This window comes from Stenella coeruleoalba (assembly GCF_951394435.1).
Source record: "Stenella coeruleoalba genome assembly, chromosome: 21".
In the NCBI taxonomy this organism is placed as follows: domain Eukaryota; kingdom Metazoa; phylum Chordata; class Mammalia; order Artiodactyla; family Delphinidae; genus Stenella; species Stenella coeruleoalba.
In genome coordinates, this window is record NC_137167.1 from 31,454,494 (window position 1) to 31,468,638 (window position 14,145).

The 14,145-nt window shown below is 38.3% G+C and overlaps 1 protein-coding gene across 2 annotated transcripts in view; it reads left to right on the forward strand.

Annotated features, from left to right (window-relative positions):
• Positions 1–3,786: 3,786 nt before the first annotated feature.
• NEIL3 (nei like DNA glycosylase 3) overlaps positions 3,787–14,145 on the forward strand; it is a gene marked incomplete at its 5' end in the record, with an annotated part of 176,862 nt that continues 166,503 nt past the window's right edge. For both annotated transcript variants that reach the window (XM_079909020.1, XM_079909021.1), the window contains one exon: positions 3,787–3,923. The remainder of the gene's footprint in view (positions 3,924–14,145) is intronic.

Genomic DNA, 14,145 nt, shown 5'->3' on the forward strand with positions numbered 1-14,145 from the left:
AGATAGGGATTCCAGAAGAATCATATTTAAAGATAGAACATGCTTGTCAGGAGAGAGAACTGGAATTTTGTTCCCTAGCTGGAATTTCCTTAGTCAGAACATATGTTAAACTACCCATAAACTTTGAAGAAAGGAAAGGAGAACTGGAGAGAAGTGGCTTGGTAGAAGACCAGCAAGGACAGAGGAAGCCCAGACAGTCCCCTTGAGTTCCCAGTCGCTGAGGGATAGAGAAGATGGTTGCATAGGCACAATACTTGAGCTGGCCGTGGTGATGCATTAGGAGTGGCAGCTTTGCCAGGACTGGCACAGCGTGGGAGGGAAAGAGGCAGTCCCAGTAGAAGGATGCTTGTGAATGCCACCAGCAGGACAGGTAGAGCAAATCTCACATGCAAACCAACACCAGTACCTAGAGGAGCTACACAGACCTCTCAAGAGCATGACACCAGCAGGAGGTCCACATACAAAGATTATAAAGCAGTGCGGCCCACCAGTAAGAGAATTGCAACTTCAGAGAGTTAAGTAAAGAGATGTTTGCTCGTTTCCCTTTTTCTTCTCCCCACTCAAAAACACAAGAGGAGCTGTCACACAGCAGAAGTGGAAAAACCGAGCAAAGTTCAAACCATAATGTCTCCAGCTTTGGGATATTAGGAAGGCTGTAGTATTGGGGTCAAATGATTCTCCTGACTATCTCTGAATTTTATATTTGGCAATGGCTTTAGACCAGTAAACTCAACTGGCTTCACAGCAAACGGCATCAGTTGCACTGATGCCACATAAACCACCAGGACCTGAAGAGACCCAGGCCCCATACCTCAATCTCACCTCCCCATCTTCGTCTTTAAAATCATGAAAGTAAAAGTCATGCATCTTAAAAGAGGATACAAAGTATAATTGCTTCCTATATTTAATTCCAGAAAAATTTAACTCTTCTGACTTTTCTGTCACAATAATATTTGTTTTGGAAAATTGGCAGCAACATGAATAAAAACCTCTTAACTGGGAGCAAGAAATTCTAGCTTTTAATTCTAGTTATACAGTTTTGAGGAAAAAAGTACTTTAAGCTTCTTGGCCTCATAATCCATATCTTCAAAGATTCAGATTTGTCTAAATCAGTTATTCTTAAATATTTTGAGTCACGAACTGCAATGAAAATCATTTGAGCCTTTATCACTACATTCTTGGAAAACTGTGGACCTTCACACAAGAATTATGCCCAGACATACAAACTGAAAAACATTGTATGATGTTTGAATAGGTTATGGAGTCTCTGAAGCTGATCAGATTAAGAGCCTTTAGACAATCTGCTTGGTTTTTCTCATCTCCAGTTCTTCACAAAATTTATAACTTTTGAATCAATCAGAGAGTTTTCTTGGAGAAAAAAACCAGTTTTCCGTATAACGTAGAAATTGAATAATAAATCATTGAATAAAAGGATATGATCAGCCCTAATCTTGAGTTGTAAGATTTCCATGGCTTAAGAATTATTGTAAAATTTGTTTCCAATGATCTTTTAGATCAGGAGTCGGGGAACTTTTGCTATAGATTGTAAATATTTTAGGTTTTCCAGCCATATAATCTTCGCTGAGGTCACTCAACTCTGCCATTGTAGCATGAAAGCAGTCATTTTCAATGTGCAAACAAGTGAGCATGGCTGTGTTCCAGTAAAACTCATTTACAAAAACATGCAGTGGGTGAGAATTGGCCCATAGATTGCTGGCCTGGTTTTTGGTGATCAAAGTTGTTTTTAATCTTCTCATTCAATTTTACCTAACATTCTTTTTAATATTTTGCCCTAAAATTAAGGCATAACAACATTAATAGTCTATTTTTCTCCTAATATTGAGGTCTGACAATGTCTACAATCTAAATTCCTTATTTTCACTATACAAGTGTAGAGTTGGGAAAAACTGCCAGAAGAATACATCTTTACTTAAAAATACTTGTTAGACATGTTACAGCTACAGAGTCCAAGAATTTAATGATTTAATTTAAGATTGCATCCAAATTTCCTTTATTCTTTGCTTCATGAAAGTATGTCAGAATAGACCTTTACAGCAAGACATGGCTGTCAATTTAACTCATCAAAATTCATAATTTAAAAAAAGCACAAATGGGTAGTCACTGCAAATTTTACAGCCAGGTGTATTAGTAGTTAAGGGATTTGCTCTATTGCTTAGGGCTTTAAAAGTGGTAAGGAGATTTTCAGCAGCATAGAGGAGAAAATAATCATTCGGGTAACTTCTCTGTGTTTGAAATATTTTCCTTGGATAAAGGATGGAGGATAAATGGAAGCAATATTTTAAATACACAGCATTAAAAATCTTGCCATGGGCTTCCCTGGTGGCACAGTGGTTGAGAGTCCTCCTGCCAATGCAGGGGACACGGGTTCAGGCCCTGGTCCAGGAAGATCCCACGTGCCGCGGAGCGGCTGGGCCCGTGAGCTGTGGCTGCTGAGCCTGCGCGTCCAGAGCCTGTGCTCCGCAACGGGAGAGGCCACAACAGTGAGAGGCCCGCATACCGCAAAAAAAAAATCTTGCCAGATGTCACTCTACCTGCACTGGAGCCTGTACCATCAATCCAAGGAGTTATTTATTCTGTTTCTGTGCCTTAATTTAATAAGGTAGTTTAGTCACACATCTCTCCATTGTGTGTACAAGTTTAATTTTTCATAATTCTGTCCTTAAGAAACACTGCATTCTTCTGAGAGTAAAGATTAATAATATAAATTAGATTATTTCGGTTTTCAAGGGATTTCACAGATTTAACACTCTGGTCCATGAAAAATCCAAGATTCATTTCTTGGGGTTAGGAGTTGATGTCTTTTTTATATAGCACTTTTATAATGTCAATTAATTATTTTTATTTCATACTTTAACCTGAGATAAATGTTTTGAATGCTAATTGAAACTCAGCTCTGGTTACTGCCAAGGAAAGCTTAAACCTTAAATCTTCAGTTTCTTGTATATAGTTTTTTGTAATAGCAGTTTAAATAATGTCTTATGTAAAGTGTCTTGGATGAGAAAAAATACCCTTGGTCTGCAGAAATTTTATACTCAATATTATTTTTCCAGATCTCACAGATCTGCTCAGTACTTTCCACTAACATTTTTTCCTTTTCTCCCTTCAAGAATTTAAACTGTAATTTCTCTGGGATCTTTCCCCAAAGCCCTAAATTTTATGATAAATCATCTCTCTACCTGTTACTTTCAAGTTCCTAATTTTTATTTTTCCTTCTGTTACATTTTGCACCTCTGTTGCTCTCTGCAATATTGATTAGAAATAGAAAGTAAACAAAAACCAATACAGCTACTAGAGAAATTTATTGGCCTCCAATCTTTTGACTTTTCTGTTTGCTTTATTATCTTTTTTGTTAACGATCCTAATATTTCTTCTTCCAGTTTAGGTTTAGCTAATTCAACATTTCTTATTTCTCCAGTCTGTGAAAGCTCATTACTAGGTTTCTGAGATTAGCACTTTCTCTGTCTTCTACTAAAAAGTACTTCTTACTGACTGGTTGCTATTTGATTGCCCTGTCTGTTTCAAATTTGGGTTGCCTCACACTTGTCTTTGTCGCAATAGAACAACTTATAGCTAGACACTCAAGGTAACAATAAATGGCAATGCTCTCATGTATTTCAGGTGCAAAAATACTGAATCATTATGCTGTACACCCGAAACTTAACACAATATTATAGAGCAACTATACTTCAATTTAAAAAAATTATATGACTCCACAGTGGAGTGGAAGATTAAACTTCTATTTTTTCTGTTCTTCTATTCTTTCAGTCCTTCTACTGATTGTTCAAAAGAGTGGACCCAGCAAGTCATGCAACAGATTTCATTCCACTTCTACCTTCTTTTAGAAGAGCTTCTCTACCAAAACAGGAAGAGAATGCACACCTGTGTGCCTGTACATATATCAGGTGATTTCATACATAGTCTAATTTTATATTTCCGTATTACTTTCCCCATTTTACAGATAATAATGTCGAAGCTGAGTAGTTATTTTCCCAAGGTCATAAGTACAGTGAGTAGTGGATCCATGATTTAAGCCCTCATAGGTCTGCCTTTAAAATACCACACTGTTGCTAATATGTCTCTGTCTCCTTAAAGAGAAAGGTATTGCCTCAACCCTCTTATAACCATTTAAGAGAAAGGTCTAAATGCCTTCTTTATTATAAAGTTTGGGGACTTCTAAATGAATATTGCTCATATTATCTCTTTCACTGTTTTCTGACTCCCCCCCAAACAAAGGCCAACATAATAAATTCATAGATAGCGATTTTCTTATTTGTTAATCTGAGAAGCATTTATTGCACATCTACCTGCTAATGACACCATGGAAGATGCTGAGGAAACATAAAGATGAAATATGGGCTCTGACTTGAAAACATTGTTTTCCTTTGCCACTTCCCCCCAATTAAGAGTCTGTTTCCTCCTGTGTTGAGTGAGCAAAATTGAAATACTTAGCTCATTTACTTTTTCTCAGGTAGTTATTACTATTATCCCCAATTTTACTGATGAGAAAACTAAGGCACAGAGAAGTTAAGTGACTTTCCCAAGGTCACACAGCTAATCAGTGGTGGAACTGAGATTTGAACCCAGGCAGTTTGGCTTCGCTGTGGGTTCTCAGCCACTGTGTTTTGCTGCCTGTGTGAACATCCATACGCACTACACTGGAAAGTGGGGCGACTCTGGCTTCCTTCAGTTCTGATGCAGATGGGGTACCAGCTCTCTTGTTACTCTATTAGTGAGTCTTGGAGTTTTGGGTGGCACTCTTAAGAAAACAGGTGAAATGTCTTATTTAGTCAAAGAAAACACAAGGACCTGGGAAAGTCGTCTTTCTCTTTAACCAGGTTTAAAGTGAAATAAATTTACCTACTTTTTAAAAAAATTTACAGTGGTAACAATAAATAACTCTGATCTCACAGAGCTCTTTTGAGAATCAAATTAGATAATATAACCCCACAATGGCTTCAGCACAGAATAGATGCTTAGTAAATATTATCTGCTTTATAAAAAGAAACCTGCAGAGACATTTTTTACCTTTCGTGCTAGGAAAGAGATGTTTATATCTTCCAAGCATGAGGGAGAAAATAGACTTCTTGTTCTAAATTGGAAATGGTGTGCTAAATCTCATTAAAACTGAAACTTACCCTGCACTAAGGTAATAGGGTGTGTCTCTGGGTTACTACTCAGCCCGCCGCCAGAAGGCAGTGCCTAGATCATTATACACGACTGAGTGTCAAAGGGTAAGAAATGTAGTTGTGGTACTGAACAAAATTACAACTCAGTCAATATTTTTATTAATTGATTTTATCTGTAATTTTGTTTGGGGATGCAAAAGTTTAAAAAGAACATTCCAGTAAAAGGTATAAAAGTTTATACCTTTGAATTCCTAATATGTGCTGTGTAACAAGCAAGGCATTTTCTCGTGTGTAATGTTATTTATTCTTTCTATAACAACCCTTATAAATGTTGTCAGTGGACAATAAGTCAAGCTTTTTCTAGGACTTGGAAATAAGGAAAAGTGCATTGCCCTTGACCAATAAACTATGAAACCAGCACAGAAAGGATGACAGTAGAACGGTTCACAGTCACCAGCCAGGCCCCAGGGCTAACCCAATGCAGAGAGGACACGCGAATTAGCATGAGGGCTGGGCAGAAGTGGAGATGACAGTACTGACTTCTACTTAAAAAAATGAGCACCTCCTGTGCTCCAAGCAGTGTACTAAGCACTTTTCATTCTTTTTCCAACACTGTAAGAAAGGGGCAGGCTTGGAATTTACTTGATACCAGGCCTGCATGACAGTGATGTCTATACTACTGGGATAGCAGTTCCTGTCCCACCGCTGTCTGCGGGGAGAGGATGCCTACTGTGGCCGTAAGGAGTTCTGATGAATATTTACCCCCCACACCTTTTTTTTGGCTGCCCGATATCATACTCTGTTTCTGTGCTTGGGGCATTCATACAGCGTGTGTCTTGGAAGGAGGCCCAGCTAAGCTGAGGCAGCCACCAGGCCTGGAATGCAAAGTCAAAGAAGCAGAGAAGCAGAAGCAGTGGGGACACTGTTCTGGGCACAGAGCAGCTACAGCTCATCGAGTTTTAAGGGACCTCAGTGTCGGAGGTGCACTGCTGGCCCCAGTGACCAGTGCCAGCTGCTGCACCCCGAGTTCCCTAGCGTGGCTTTGACACAGACTGGCTTCATTCCTGCTCACCTTCTGATCCTGGCTCCCCATCCTTTCCATGACCCTGTGAGCTAGCCAACAGCCTTTCCATAAGCTCTTATCCTTCTGTAATAACACTGACTGACACAGCATCACAGTCAATATAACTCAGGAATCTCTGTGCGGATAGTTGAGCTGTCTCTGCTGCATCCATTAAAAACTTAGTTGTATGATTCCCTCTCCTTGCTCTTCTCATCAAGCAAACTTTTGATCATGATTTGGCTTCAATCAATTGAAAAACATTGAGCTAGTTGTGCTGACATGAGGATTCCCATTCACCAACACGGTTCTGCTTCTCACGTTAACACATTGATCTCCTGGTTTTCTGACAGTGTCAGGAGTTTGGTTAATGTGAATCTGCTTTTGAAACCTAGATTCATTCTAATGTGCTAACAACTCATCTACCCAAGGGCTGCAAAGAAAGGATTTTGGTGAATTCACCAAATGTCCACCAATGGAAAGACTTTGGTTTTGGGTTGTTTTTTTTTAATAGATTTATTTATTTTATTTTTGGTTGCGTTGGGTCTTTGTTGCTGCGTGCGGGCTTTTCTCTGGTTGCGGCGAGCGGAGGCTACTCTTCTTTGCGGTGAGCGGGCTTCTCATTGTGGTGGCTTCTCTTTGTTGTGGAGCACGGGCTCTAGGTGCACGGGCTCCAGTAGTGTGGCATGCGGGCTCAGTAGTTGTGGCTCGTGGGCTCGAGAGCACAGGCTCAGTAGTTGTGGCGCACGGGCTTAGTTGCTCCGCGGCATGTGGGATCTTCCTGGACCAGGGCTCAAACCCATGTCCCCTGCCTTGGCAGGTGGATTCTTAACCACTGTGCCACCGGGGAAACCCACCAATGGAAAGACTTTGGGGAAAGACTCTTTGGGGGAAGACTGCCCATTTCCCAACATTCCTATTCGCTCAGCGTTGTCTTTCTCTAAACTTTTCCGCTATGGGGATGAATAAAAATTAGTGTAGAAAAATATCTGGCAATATAACTGTCAAAAAAAATGACAATCAAAAGTTTCAGAATTCATAATTTGCTTATCACCCAAGGGTTGGAAATTTACCAAATTGTTAAAAGTATCAGAAAATTCCAAGATCAAAAGTTAATTTTTTAAAAATGGGGGAAGATCGGTTGGAGAGATCATCTCTGAATTCCATCTGAAGGTGTAGGGAGCCAGAGATAAACTATAAAATCATGTCTCAATGTCCATGGTTAGAGCTAGAGAGGACTCCTTTAGGAGATTATAAGGCAAGAATGATCTGAGGGGAAATTTGGGGAGAAAGAGTTCAGTTGAAGGTTTTCAAAGAGCCTCAAATAGAGAGAGAAAGGAACTTCAACCCACATGAGTGGATAAAGGAGATAATCTGAGGCAAATATCCTAGCTAAACTTTTATCAGTTCCTGGAAACATGTAACTTATGTGCACAGAATCTAACTAATGCACCTAAGAGTGAGTGGACAGCTATGATGGGAATTGTGCATCAGGAAGCTCTGGAGATGAGGGGCCAAGCTTGGGGCTGTGGACCAAAACTGGTGGCGCGGTTGTTAAGAACCCACCTGCCAATGCAGGCGACACAGATTCAATCCCTGGTCCGGGAAGATCCCACATGCCACCGAGCAACTAAGCCTGTGCACCACAACTACTGAGCCTGCACTCTAGAGCCCACAAGCCACAACTACTGAGCCCACGTGCTGCAACTACTGAAGCCCATGTGGCTAGACCCCATGCTCTGCAATGAGAGAAGTCACCGCAATGAGAAGCCCACGCACCGCAATGAAGGGCAGCCCCTGCTCGCCGCAACTAGAGAAAGCCCGCACGCAGCAACGAAGACCCAACGCAGCCAAAATAAAACAAAACAAAAAAACCCAAAAAACAACAGCAACAACAAAAAAAACTATTAGGCAATGGGTATAAGCAAAAGGGAAAGTGAGTGTTGTAGCTTCCATCAATCTCAATCACAGTGTTTGTAAAATTTGAGACTGTTTCATACCATGTATAGTACCAATGCCTCCCAGTGCCTCAAATCACTCTTAGAAACATGTTTTAAAATCCCTCAATCAGGAAAAAAATTCTTTTGACATGGGTCATGGCATGATTTCACGAATATGACACCAAAAGTACAAGCAACAGAAGCAAAAACAAAAAAATGAGACTACATCAAATTAAAAAGCTTCTGCAGTGCAGGACAAAAGGTCAACAAAATGAAAAGGCAACCTATAGAATGGGAGAAAATATCTGGAAACCACACATCTGGTAAGGGGTTAATCTTCAAAAAAATGTAAGGAACTCTCACAACTCAATAACAAAAAAAGCAAATACTCCAATTTAAAAATGGGCAAAGGACCTGAATAGACATTTTTTTTCCAAAGAAGATCTTCACATGGCCAACAGGTACATGAAAAGTGTTCAACATCACTAATCATCAGGGGAATGCAAACCAAAATCACAATAGATATCATCTCACACCCATCAGAATGGCTGTGATCAAAAAGACAAAGGATAAGTACTGATGAGGATGTAGAGAAAAGCGAACTCTTGTACATTGTTGGTGGGAATGTAAACTAGTACAAGCACTATGGAAAACGGTATGGAGTTTCCTCAAAAAGTTAAAAATAGAACTACCGTATGATCCAACAATCCCCCTTCTGGGTATATATCTGAAGGAAATGATATCGCTATCTCAAAGATATATCTCCACCCTCATGTTCATAGCAATATATACAATAGCCAAGACAGGGAAATAACCTAAGTGATCCGTCATCGTTGAAGATGAATAGATAAAGAAAATGTGTTATATGGACAATGAGATATTATTTAGACATAAAAAAGAAGGAAATATTGCCATGAATGGACCTTGAGGGTATTATGCTAAGTGAAATAAGTTAGACAGAGAAAGATAAATACCGTGCGGTCTCATTTATATGTGGAATCTTGAAAAATGCACTCACAGGAGCAGAGAACAGGTTGGTGGTTGCCAAGGGTGGGAGATGGGGTGGAAGGAAATAGGTCAAAGGTCATCAAAGGGTACAAACTTTCCGTTATAAGATGAATAAGTTCTGGGGATGTAATGTACAGCATGGCGACTATAATTACCAATACAGTATTGTATATTTGAAATTTGCTATTATAGTAGACCTTAAGAGTTCTCACCACAGCACCATAAAAAAGGTAACTATATTAGGTGTTGGATGTTAATGAACCTTATTGTGATAATCATTTAGAAGCATATACATATATCAAATCATTGTTTTACACCTTAAACTTACACAATGCTGTATGTCAATAATTCCTCAATGAAGCTGGGGGAAAATGAATTGCAACAACAGCAACAAAATAAAGAAATAAGACCCCCTAAGATTTTTGTTCAGATTTACCAAAACTACATGGTACTTGGACTGTATATGTTTAAAGAGTCTTGAAATTTGAGGTACATTAAAAAATCTCAGTTTATTCAACCTCTCAGTGAAAATAACCAAACTGGTAGTCTAAATTCTCAGGTCCCCAAATAAGATTTCATGCATTCAGCTGTCCAGCGATGAATACTAATATAAAAACATTTTTTATAGGTTCTCTTTTGTCTATGTTAAAGATATCAAGCCCTTCATTTTTTGACTAAATTGCCACTGAGAAATTAGTCGTTTTTTATCCATCTCAGAATCAAGAAAACTCTTAGATTCAGTCCAAGGCTTATCTTGTCTGTTGTGTTTTGTTATTTAAAACAGCTCACCAAGGACAACGCAATATTTTATACCAGTGCTTTTAAAAATGTATGAGAATGTGCTTGTATAGTATTGTCACAAATTTTAAGACATCATCCATCTTTAAGAATCATTCTCCTAAATCTGCACCCATGCTCTCAGGTCATTGTAAAACATGCATTTTCAGATTCACAGAATCTTAAAAGCTGCCAGAGAGTTTAAGCTTTGAAAGCTTTTAAAATGGTTTGTTGATCTAAAGTGCCTGTTGGGAAGGTCTAATTTATGTTCCCCAGTTATGAGCGCATCGTCTGTAGTAATCTGTATTCTTCTGAAGTTTGACAACTTTATTTTCCACCATACTTAGTACCTTCGTTTATTTCATCATTTCAGACATATTCTATCAAAGCTAAAAATCAAAAAAATAAACAAAAGGGGAAGAGAGACACATTGTATACAAAAGTATAAGTATTTCTTTTATTCTTGATATTAACTAAGGTATATGATATAAACTTTCTATCAAACAAGAAGTCAGTGAGAAACTTCAGTGACTATGACTAATCAAGGTTTTCTAAAATCTCAATAGCTAATTGACACTGAGTTTGGCTTCAGATAAAGAACTGAACTAAGTTTGAATAAGTTACTTTATTTCAAGAAAATCAACAAATGAAAACTAATTATACCCCATTTCTCCTAGGAGGTAAAGAACTATCATCAAGATATAACTTAGTGTCAATGGATTCTATCCCAAGAGTAATGTTAGCTGTTATGGTTTTATTTCTCAATGTTTCAGTTACTTTATATGCATTATATATGCATTTGAAATTATTTACACACTCTTATGTCATGAAACAAAACATAAGTTGACAATAGGTAATACCTCTGGAATTAACTGTCCCGTCCATGTAAATTAGTGACAACACAGACCTTGCAATACAATAATAAATATGACTTCAAAATTAATTATTTTTCTTTATCCAGGCTATATTTGTTAGAGATTCACTACAACACTGTTCTAGAATCTCTAATGGTTCAGTGCATTGAATAGCATTAAGAACTTTATCTTTAAGAAATGTCTGTCACCTGTGTGATGAAGCTCACGTAATATACTCATGGAGTGTATGAAATATAAGGCCCAAGTATATGTGTTAAAATGACAGAGAAATGCCTTTCTCTGTCGTGTTTATAACTTGTGTCACAATTTACGTTTGTTTTGTTTCTGTTTTTGTAGTGGTTGTTTGTCTTTCCTTTCATGGAAAGGAAAACAGTCCTTTCATGGAAAGGACTGTTAGCTCCATGAGATCACAATGATTTCGGCTCCTAGTGTTACATGGTAGCTGACATAGACTGGCTTCCATTAATACCTTTTGAATGAGTAATAAAAAGGATCAGATGTTTGTCAGACACGTTTCTCATAAGTCAGTTGTGAAGCCAGCCCATTAGAACAACACCTCTGAGATACGCCAAGAAAGAAAAAGTATGAGAAAACAAAGGATTAGGGTTTGTTCTTTTGTGATGCTGCACAGCTGTATGGTAATTTCACTACACTGTTCCCAAACTTCCTCCCAAGCCATGGTTACTATCTCTACCATTTTCACATGTACCCGAGGAATAAGTGGAGCTGGAGATGCCGCAAGAGTCACTCCGTTGTTGATACAAGCGGTAAAATGAGAATAACTCGACTACAACCAGACCATGGCCACATGGTTTGTTTTATGATCAGACAGCATCAATATGCTAAGAAAATGAATTGTTTATCATTCGAATCTCCTCCCTCGGAATTAGTGGATTTTAACTGCTGCTATTTAATTAAAACACCAATTATTGACTAGTCGTTTCCAATTAAACTCCATGACATGACACCATGTCTGTGGAGCACCCTTGCACTAGTGCTGGATGTGGCTTCCAAACTGTCTTTAGCAAAGAAATCCCGGTTGGCACTATCTGATCAGAGTTAGCACTGGAGTTGAAAACTATTTTTCATCCTTGTATTGGTCACTCTCCATCTTATAATTTTATTGTCAGAGTTGGGGAAACGTGCTCTTTCCACTACAGTAAAGTAGCTGGAATGATTCACAGATACAGTACAGCAGTAAACGAAAATCCATTTCAAATGCTGGTGGAAAGCGTACAGAAAGTGTGTCAGGAATGTGACAGAAGCAAATTCTAGAACATTTTTTATAACGTGGAAATTGGATCAAAATGTTAATGTTTATAAAATGTCTAGGCTAACGTGTAATTATATTAATCTTGAAATGCATGAAGAAATATTTTGGGAGAGATTATAAAAAGAATACACCAGAAAAAAATATATCTCAGTGGTAATGACTATTTAGTAAACTAATATTTTAGTGGGAAAAAACGTCAGTGTAACCACAAATGAGTTGATTTCCTTACCTGGAATTTTAACAGGATTCCAGGGTAAGTGTACAGAAAAAGTACCACAGGGAAAATGCATTCATGGCCCAATTTTTTAAAAAAAGCAATTCCAGTCAACTAATTAAAAGCTGAAATTTTCAGGATGTCATTCATGTGGTTAGGTGTTTTTGTGTGTGTGTGTAATCTATAAATTAATCACAAAACTTCGTAGTAATATGGAGAGGAGCCACGAAACTATTTTGCACAACACAGACTGGAACATTACCCTTCTGTAAATGCAAAACATGCAACTTACTTTAAGCTCTTCAGATGTCACGAATTCAATAACTATATGCTAGAAGAATGAATGATCCAGTTAATGAGTGGATTATTTATTCTTCCAGCATATATTTACAGAAAGGTAATGTTCCAAATCTGAAACAATTTCAGTAATAGTAACTATCCGTAGTAAGACACTAAGCAGTGCCTTTTGAAAAAAATAAATCACATTTAATTAAACTTTTCAAAGAAAAAAAATGACGCTTCACAATAAGTAAGAATGTAACTGATTATTTTTAGAATAATATTTTGTTTTTTTTAAAAAAGGTTCTATCATTAAGTATTCCTTTTTGTTGAAAACGACATGTCACCACTGATATGCCATGATTATGTAATTTGTAAGCATCAGGGGAAGGTGAGTGAGGAGTATGTGAGAACTCTGCATAATATGCAATTTCTCTGTAAGTTTAAAAGTTGGTTTAAGGGTGCTCATCACTTGTTTACCACTTATAGCCGATCTATATGAAGAAAATCGATCATGACGAAAATCAATTTTATTAAATGCTGTGCAAAGAACAGATAAATGAAGAACATTTCAGAAAGTGACTTAGCAATGCACTGAATAATGCAGACTGTATATGGGAGTCAACAGCTGAAGTACTTCTAGAATGATCTCAACAGAAGAATAAATGTTGACCATTTTATTGGAAGAGTAGACATGAAACCAGCCATGTGTACATAAAAATGAAATAATTAATAAAGATAGCTAATGTTTATTGACTCTTATTTGCCAGGCACATTAAATCTCCCAGAAATCTCGTGAGGTAAATATCCGATTTGACCTCTACAGTCAAATCGCTTCCACAAGGTTACACAGCTAAGAGGCTGAACTGTGATTTCAAAACAGGGTGATGAAGCTCCAAGCCGTGCCCTTGACCACAGGGCTGTGTGAGATACCTTTAACCTCTGAGCCTTAGGGTTATTCTGTAGCAGAATTGGTAGATTTGCTTTTTGTCACTTTCTACGACCAGGAATGAAGAGCAGCGGGCATCTGTGAGTGGAGAAAGGCCTCCAGTTAACGATTGCAGAGTAGTTTTTCTCTCTGAGAAGCCAGGAGTGATTGCAACCTTGAGTTCATGGGCACCATACATTAACCCACTCAGCTAACTTGGTCAGAGGACTCTGATGTCACAGGTGTGCAGTGACAGCACCTCAACCTGTCTGAGCAATGGGACCCTCTCAAGAAGTCGTAAACTCCGTCCAGTATTAGAGGGCGCTGTACTGAACCACGTTAATACAAGCAGGGAAGCAGTCGTTCAGCAGACCGTGTTTTGTGTTTCATAACTGCATTATTTGGAGCTTTGTTCCATGTATATAAAAACCTCAGCTAGCCCTAATTTCCAGTCCCTGCCACTTCTGAACTAGCATGTGAAGGTTTCTATAGATGTGGCCTAGAATTATCATCTTAGGTTGTGCTTCGACGCAATTATTCATTATTCATTAATGAGGAATTTGGGGGAAAGAAATACCTGGCTCTCATCACTATAGAAACACAACGTATAACAGCAGAAAAAAAGCAGAACAAAGCTGAATATG